Raw genomic sequence first — 10,362 nt, forward strand, 5'->3', positions numbered from 1 at the left:
GCGACCAACGCACTACCTCGAGAGACGATGGAAGAGCGTCCATATTTCTGTTCGGCTGCTGTACCGGATACCACTTTGGCAGCCTAGACGGAGACTCCTCAATCGTTTCTAGACCTCACGGCATCACCTACTCGCGACGGAACAACCGTGAAGGAACGGGACTTTGAAAAGTGATGCGGAAAGTCTGTTCTATTGGAGCTCTTAGGTTGGATTGTTACCATTAGCATAGCGGAGTGGAATGAGGATATGTTTAAGTGTTAGTAACGTGTTACGAGTATCAATAAACTATGTAATTGCTAATTTGAAACGTGTTCCGATATCCTTTGTTTTTTACTCTTGGCACAAGGTTGTAAGGCAACAAGAAGACCCCTGCTGTACATACATAGCTTCAGCTTTACCTGCAAGAAGGCTGGAGGGACCTGTCAGAAGGGCTGTACAAGGTATACAATAAGCCCCTCTGTAATGGGCTAGAGACACTCAATCTGAGGGCGCGTAGGGCGTGGAGGTCACGATCTACGCAAAATAGGATCTGAATAGGACCAATCTAGTAACATGAACTAACTAACTCCCAGGCCCCTCGGGCTACCTAGAGAACTACGGTCTAAATACATGGTGGGGTAGGCCCCGGTCGGTCTATCACGTGACTTCGTTACGTACTAGAGACACTCAATCTGAGGGCGCGTAGGGCGTGGAGGTTACGATCTACGCAAAATAGGATCTAAATAGGACCAATCTAGTAATATAAACTAATTAATTCCCAGGCCCCTTAGGCTACTTAAAGAACTATAGTCTAAATATATAATAAGGTAAGCCTTAATTAGTTTATTATATAACTTTATTATATAATAACCCCCCCTTTTATTAATAAAACTATATCTTTATAATTATTAATAAAAAATAATTAAATATTTATTATAATAATTATTAAATAAAAGAAATAAATTAAAAAATTATAAAATAAAACTTTTATTATATAATTATTATAATAATTATTAAATAGGAAAAGTAAATTAAAGAATTATAAAATAAAACTTTTATTATATATTTATTATATTAATATAAATTAAGTTAAATTAATTAAAATGGTTAAAATAATAAATATAATTAAATTAATTAAAATAATTAAATTAATAAATATAATTAAAGGAACTATTAAATAAAAAAGGTAAATTAAATAATTAAAACCTTTAAGTTAAAATAATTAAAATAATATAAGGTATTATTATTTATTAAAAATATTCTTTTTAATATTTTCTTAATTTAAAAAGGTTAAATCCTTTAAATATTAAGTTTAATTTATATTAATTAATTTTTATTTATTATTTTTAAATTTATTATTATTTATTATTATTTATTATTATTTATTTAAAAATTTTATTAAAAAAGGTAGCATTTTCTTTATTAATACTTTAATTATAGTTTTTAATTTAATTATTAATTTAAAGTTTTATAAAAAACTTTATAGCATTATAATTAATTTATTATATATTATATTAATCTTTTATTATTATACGTTTAATTTATATTAGATATAAAATACCTTTAATATATATCTTTTATAAGCTTATAATTAATTAAATAAAGTTTTACTTTTATATTTTAAATATAAAAATTAAACTTATATTTATATTAATAAAGGTAATATATTATTTATATAATATAATATATATAATTTATTTATTAAAAAAAGTAATTTTTTAAATTATAATTAATTAATTTAAAATGTTAATAATATAATTAATAATATTTTATTTAATAAAAATTAATATATTATTTAAAAGTTTTTTAATTATAAATTTTATTTAAAGTAAAAAAATAATTTCCTTTATAAAAATATTATTTATTTATTTATTTTTAATATTATAAATAAAGCTTAAAAATAAATTTAACTTATTTATATATTTTAATTTAACCTTTTTTATTTATAGCTTAATATATTAATTATATTTTTTTTTATTATTATTTTATATTTTAAACTTATTAGCCTATTATTAAATTACTTTAAAGTTTAAAATTATATTAATTTATTAATTAATTAAAGTATTTATTATAATACCTTTAATTTTTTATATAATTTATTATATATATATAATTAAAAGTTTTATTAATTTAAAGGGGTTAATATTTAAATTAATAATTAAATATATTTTAAATATATTAATTTAAACTATTATAAGTATTATAAATTAATTATAATTTTTAATATAATATTATTTATTATAATTAAAGCATTTTATTACTTTATAGCTTTATTATTCTTTATTATAGGTTTAATAATAATTTAAACATTATTTTCCTTATATTATTAATTTAAATATTTTTATTATATTTCTTTTTTTATAATAATTTTTAAACTTTTAAAGCTTTATTATTAATTTATTTTTAAAACTAACTTTTTTTTAAATAGCTATATAATTAATTTAAATATTTATATATATAACTTATAAAAATAATATATATAATAAATTATAATCCTTAAAAAAACCTAATTATAATAAATATATAATATTAATTATTATTATTTTAACGCATCTCCCACTTAACCTGGCCACCTAATTGAGCTGGCCACCCCCCTAGCCCATACAATAAACGTCGGTGCGCTAATCACGTGATAATTTAATAACTCTACAAATAATAGTCGTATGAAATAATAAAATACACCATTAGATTCGTAATAAAAAGAGCTATTCAACGGTACCCTTTACTAATTCTTACGACTTATATTCGCGGAGTTATTAAGCAATACGCTAAAGTAAGCGCTAAATTAATCCTTGCTTAGCGCCCCTTTAGCGTATTGCTTAATATCTCGCTTAATAAATTTTGTAAAAAATAGTAAAAAATACCTTTAGATTCCCCTTTAACTAACAGATTTAACAGTATTAATTATTAAATCGTACGATTAATATTCGTAAAGTTATTAAAGATTGAAATAATGGGGTTTTATATAGGTTATTGGGGTGGCCAGGTCAATTGGGTGGCCAGGTCAAGTGGGAGATGCGTTAACCTTATTACTTTAATTAATTATTACTATTTAAACCTTAATAAGCTTATAAATCAATTTAACGTTAAATAATTCCTATAATTTTTTTATAATTAACTTTATTTATATATTATATAATATAATAATTATTATTTATATTTAATTACTTTTATTATTATATAAATTAAATATAAAAATATTTATTATAATATTTATAATATATTTTATATTAAATATATTTATAATATTAGTTTTAATTTTAAATTTATATTTCTTTCCTTTTAAATTAAAAAGAATAAATAAATTATTAATATTTAAATTAATTAATTTTTTAAAATAGTTATAAAAGTATTAAATTATTAAATTTAAATAATTATATTTAACTTTTATTATATATTTATTATAAAAAGCCTTTAATATAAATAATAAAACGTTCCCCTTTACTTTATAATTAATAATTAATTTAATTATTTTAATTATTTTAATATAAACTATTTAAATAATTAATAATAATATTAATTATTATATAAAAGGGTTAAAGAATTAAAACTTTTTATTCTTTTTATAATATATATTTATAAATAATATTATAAACTTTAATTATTATTTATCCTTTATAAATTTATAAATTTTAATATTTTTAAATATAATAAAGGTTAACGCATCTCCCACTTGACCTGGCCACCCAATTGACCTGGCCACCCCCCTAGCCCATATAAAAAACGTCGGTGCGTTAATCACGTGATAATTTAATAACTTTACGAATATTGGTTGTATAGAATAATAAAATATACCATTAGATTTAAAATAAAGAGAGCTATTTAACGGTGCCCTCCATTAATTTATACGACCTATATTCGTAGAGTTATTAAGCAATACGCTAAAGTAAGCGCTAAAGTAATCCTTACCTAGCGCCCTTTTAGCGTATTGCTTAATATCTCGCTTAATAAATTTTATAAAAAATAGTAAAAAGTACCGCTGGATTCCTTATTAAATAACGGATCTAATAGTATTAATTATTCTATTATGGGCCCAATATTGGTCAAGTTATTATAGATTGAAACATTGGATTTTTATATAGGTTAGGGGGGTGGCCAGCTCAATTGGGTGGCCAGGTTAAGTGGGAGATGCGTTATTATATTATTAACTTCTATTTAATTTTAATAATTAACTATTATAAATAACCCTATTACTATTAAATAATTATAATAATAAAGTAAAATAAAAATAAGCTAATATTACTTTAAGCTTTTATTTATTAATTATAATATAAAGGTTTAAAAATTTATTATATAAGCTATTATTATAAATATAAATAAGGTTTTTTAATTATTATTTTTTTAATTTATTAATTTCTTTTAATAACTTTTTATTACCCTTTTAAAAATTTAATAATATTAAGTATAATCCTTATATTTAAATTTAAAACCTTAATAATATTTAACTTCTTTTTATTAATTTATTTTAATTTCCATTTAAAAACTTATTAATATAAAATATAAAGGTATTTATTTATTTTATAATTCTTATATAATTTATAAATTATATAATAAATGTATTAAATATATATTATACCGGAACATTATATATATTATAAAGGGATATTATAAAAATATATAAAACTTATATTAATAAGGTTATATAACTTATAATAGCTATTAGTATATATATATCTTTATATATATTTATATTTTAATTTCATCTTTCCTTCCTTTCTTCCTTAGCTTAAAATCTTTATTTATAGTATTAATATAGCTATACTTTAAACTTTTAATTATAATATTATTTTAAGCTCCTCCTTTTTGTTAATAAATGTTATTTAAATATATTACCTATATTTAATTATTATTATCCACGATTTATAAATTAAACCCTATACCCTTTAAAACTAAGAAGACCTTAATTAAAATAAATAACCTAAGACGATTTTAACAATTATTATTATATATTATACTTAATATTTTTATAATTAATAAATAATTAATTTAAAACTTTATTCCTTTTATTAAGGAAAAAGATATTAATATTAAGTTTAAAGATAGCTTTTAGGACTTTTTAAACCCCGAACCGGAAAATATAACGCTTCTACCATTAAACCTTAATTTAAATAAAGGATTAATAAAATTATCCTAATTAATAAATAAAATAAATACTATTAATTAAGCTACTTTAATCCAATAGTTATAAAAATAGATTATTACTTTTTAAGCTTAAATAAAAAAAGGTAGCTTAACCCTAACATTATAAAAAAGTATAATTAAAAGTATTTTTAATAAGATTAACTTTAAACTAATTAATATAATTATATAAATTATTTTTAAAATAATTAGTTTAATAGGTAACTTTATAGGTTTAAATTTAAAATATATAAAAAAGGTTAAAATTTATAAAATTAATTTAAATATTTTTTTTAAAAATAAAGATTTATTTAATAATTAATTAAAAAAGTTAATTAATAAATTTAAAAAAGATATAATAATATATTATATTAAAAAAAGTTAAATATATTATATTATATCCCTTTTAAAAAAAATATTAAAAAAGCAATTAAAATTTATTTCCGTTTTATTATTTAACTATATAATAATTTAATTAAAATAATATAAATATTAAAAATAACCTATTATAACTTAAATTAAGCTACCTAGGTATAAAACGTTTTAAATAAGTTTTACTTTAAATTAAGTTTTAATATTTATTAATTTATTTTTTAATTTAATAACTTAATATTAAAGTTAAAGTTGCTTAAATTTAAATAGTTTTAATTTTTATAAAAATATATTAATTTTAACCTTAAAACTAAAGTATTTAAAGCTAATATTAATTTATTAATATTATATAAACACTTTTATAATAAAATAATAAAAATAAGTTATTAGTTTTATTAATTATAACTTTAATAATAAGAAAAATATAAATAAAAGGAATATTATAATAAACCTTAAAGGAATAAAGCTTTTAAAAGAAAAAAAGAAAACTTATTAAAAGAATAATACCTACTTTAGCTATAGTAAAATAGGACATTATATTATAAATTACCTTATTAAAAGTAAAAATATAGCTTAAATATAAAACGAAAAAAGTAAAGAAAAGTTTATTAATTCCTTTTTTATTAAATTTAAATTAAAAAATTAATTAAACTGTTAAAAGATTCCTTAATAATTTATAAACTATTTTTAACCTATATAAAAAGTAATTAAAATATTATTTAATTTATATACCCTATTTAAATATAAATAAATAATTTTAAAATAAAAGCTATTATATTATATAATATTAAAGCTTAAGTATATTTAATAATTAGTTATAAATTAGTTTATTATATTAGTTACTAATTAAAAGCTAAGTTAATTACTTTTAAATAATTATAACAATTAAATAATTATTAAAAGTAACTTATTAATATAATTAATTAATACTTTACCATTATTTTAAAAGTAAATAAATAAAGGTTTAAAAATTAAACCTTTTAAATTATTAATATTAAATATAATATTATAATTAATTTAAAGTAATTAATTAAAAATAAAGTTATTTTAAATTATATTTATTAAATATTATATTAATTAAAAGATTTATTCCCCTTTGCCCTATTTTTACCTATAATTAAAATTAGGTAAAAGTTTCCTAATAATTAATAAATTAACCCTATTATTTAATAAAATATTAATTGGAAGGATATTGCTTTAAAAAAGAAATATATTATTTTAAAGTAATTAACTATAGGCTTTTAAAAAGATATTTAATTAAAAAGCTTAAAGATAAAGTAATTTTAAAACAAAAAGATTATTTAATAACTTATTAAAAAAATTAAGTTAAACTTTAAATAGAAATAATAGAAGAAAAGGATATTCTTAAATAAATTAATACCTATTAAATTTATTAAAATAGTTTTAAAGGTAGATATAATAATATTAAAAAAGATTTAAAAGACCTTTAATAATAAGTATATTTCCTTTTTATAAAACGAAAATTTAAAATATATTAAATTAATTTATTATTTAATCCTTAAGGAATTAACTTATTTAAAAGGGTTTTTTTTAAAAGTAAAAGTTAATAGATTATCCCTATTATAATTAAGATATAATATAGTTTTTAAAACTATTATTAATAACCCTTTAAATAGCCTTTTTTAATACCGAATTTTAATTTAATACCTATTATTAAAAAAAGAAGTAATAGATAAATTGTTAACCTATAACTTTATTAAACCTTATATAAAAGTAAATACTTTCCCTATTCTTTTTACTTTTAAATTAAATTTAATTAAAAAATAGTTTTATATTAATTATTAATAAAAAAATAAATATTTAAAAGATTATATTATTTTAATATTAAATTTAAATAGTATTATATATAATAATTAAAGGGTTAAATGTTATATTAAATTTAATATTATTAAAGCTTTTTATAAATTAAGGATAGCTTTAAAATTTTAATATTTAATAATATTTCAGATTTAATAAGGAATGTTTTAATAGTTAATCCTACCCTTTAAATTAAAAATTAGCCCTATTTAATAATAAAACTTTATTAATTTTTAATTATATAAACTATTTAACCTTTTTATTAATATTTACATTAATAATGTTTTAATATTTATAAATAATAAAAAAGAATATTAGGAATAATATAAAAAGGTAATATATTACTTTTATAATGTTAAGCTTTAAGGAAATATAAAAAAATCCTGCTTTAATATAATTTTTATAAATTATTTAAATATAATTCTAAAGGTTAAATAAAGTATTTAAATAAACCTTAAAAAGATAAATATTATTATTAGTTAAAAATTTAAAAATTTAATTAATACTTAAGCTATTTATTTATTTTTAAAGCTATATAACTTTATTTAAATATTTATATATTATATTAACGATATAGTTAAACCTTTAAACTATTTATTTAAAAAGGGTATATTATTTAAAATAGGTAATAAATAATAAAAAGCTTTAACATTAATAAAGAAATTAATTTATAAAGTATTAATATTAGCCTTTTTTTAGTTTAATTAATTTATTAAAATTAAAACTAATACTTTTTAAAATATTATTAGTAAAGCTATTTAATAATAATAAAAAAATAATATTTAAAAGCTTATAGAATACTTTTTAAAGATTATATTATTAGTTAAATAAGCTTATCCTATATAAAATAAAGAATTATTAATTATAATTTAAATTATAAAGTATAATTACTTAAAGCTATTAAATATAAAGTTTTTTATAATAATTAATTATTAAGCTTTATTATATTTTATTATTAAAAAAGTCCTTTTTATAAAATAAATAAAATAGGTAAACTTTTTATTTAACTTTAATATTACCTTTTAATATTAATTTAATTAAAAGAATATAATAGTAAATATATTATCCTATAAAATAGTTAATTTATTAATTATTAAAGCTTATAAAGTTAAAGAATATAATATAACTTTAATTTTATTTAAAGCTTTAAAAAGGTTAATAATTATTATAAAAAAGGAGGTAATAATATTATATAGCTTTAATTTAATAAATTTAATTTAATAAAAAAACAAAAAATAAAGTTTAAAATATAAAAACTATTAGTTAATTATTTTAAAGTAAACCTTTAATTTAAAGGTTTATTTTTAAATAGCTTTAATTAAAAAAGCTTACTATTTAATAATTACTATTTATTTTAAATAAAATAAATATATTAAAATAATTAAATAGGATTATTATTAGCCTTTATTAAAACGAAATATTTAAATATATATTTATAATTATTATAATTATTAATAAAATAAAATTCCTTAAAATAAAATACTTAAATTATTATACCTATTATTAATCCCTATAGTTATTTAACGTTATATTATAATTAATAGGAAAAATATACCTTTAAATAAGTATAACTATAATTATATATAAGTATTTATTAATAAATTTAACCGCTTATTAATTATAATACTTAATAAAAAAACGATATAACGGAAAATATAATATATTAATATTATAAATATACCTACCGTTTTTTAAGTTTTTTAAAGGTATAAATTTTAAATAATATAAAACCCTTTGTTTTATACTTTTTAATAAAAATTAATAAATTAACCTATATTAAATACTAGTATAAAAATACCTTTTACCCCTAAATATAAAGAGCTATAAAGTTTATAAATTAAAAGTTAAATTAATAATTATACTTTTATATTAATAAATATTAGGATAATTAAAGCCCCTATTTATTTATATTAAATTTTATATATAATACCTTTTAATATTTAATTATTAATATAGTACTATTAAAGGTTTTAATAGGAATTAATATAAGGAACCCTTTATTATTACCTTTATTAAATATTATTAAAAAGATAGTATTTAAAAGGCTAGCTTAACAATTAGTATAATAAACCTATAAGGTATAAAAGGCAGCTTATAAAGCAATAAAAGCTATATAAAAGAAATAAAAAGTATAGGTAAATAAAAAGTAATACTTAATAAACTTTTATATAAAAGATAAGGTCTTCCTAAAAAAGAAGGGTTTTATAACTAATAGTTTAACTATTTAATTAAACTTTTAATAAATTAAACCTTTTAAAATATTTAAAAAAAGAGAATATAGCTATATATTAAACCTTTTAAAGTTAATAAAAATAATTAACCTTTTTTATATAAATTAATTATATAAAGCGAATAAAAACCTATTACTTTAATAAACTTAACCATTATTAAAACTTAAAAATATTAAAGGAGGATTAAAATAAAAAGTTAAATAGCTATTTAAGTTATAAATAATAAGGCATAATAAAATGCTATAATATTAAATTGCTTAAAAAGGTTATAACTTTAATAATATTTAATATTTAATAAAGAATTTTAAAAACTTATTAATTAAAATATAAAAGTTTTATAAAAAATAGCTTAATATATTAAAACCGCTTAAATAGCTAAATAAATAAATAAAAGCTATAATAGTTAACGCATCTCCCACTTGACCTGGCCACCTAATTGAGCTGGCCACCCCCTTAACCTATATAAAATCCCATTATTTCAATTTATAATAACTTTACGAATATTAATCGTACGATTTAATGGTTAGTACCTTTAAATCCGTTATTTAAAGGGGAATCCAGAGGTATTTTTTACTATTTTTTACAAAATTTATTAAGCGAGATATTAAGCAATACGTTAAAGGGGCACTAAGCAGGGATTAATTTAGCGCTTACTTTAGCGTATTGTCTAATAACTCCGCGAATATAAGTCGTAAGAATTAGTAAAGGGTACCGTTAAATAGCTCTTTTTATTACGAATCTAATGGTATATTTTATTGTTTCATACGACTATTATTTGTAGAGTTATTAAATTATCACGTGATTAGTGCACCGACGTTTATTGTATGGGCTAGGGGGGTGGCCA

This window comes from Xylaria bambusicola, assembly GCF_022495145.1.
Source record: "Xylaria bambusicola strain CBS 139988 unplaced genomic scaffold F5B22scaffold_85, whole genome shotgun sequence".
In the NCBI taxonomy this organism is placed as follows: domain Eukaryota; kingdom Fungi; phylum Ascomycota; class Sordariomycetes; order Xylariales; family Xylariaceae; genus Xylaria; species Xylaria bambusicola.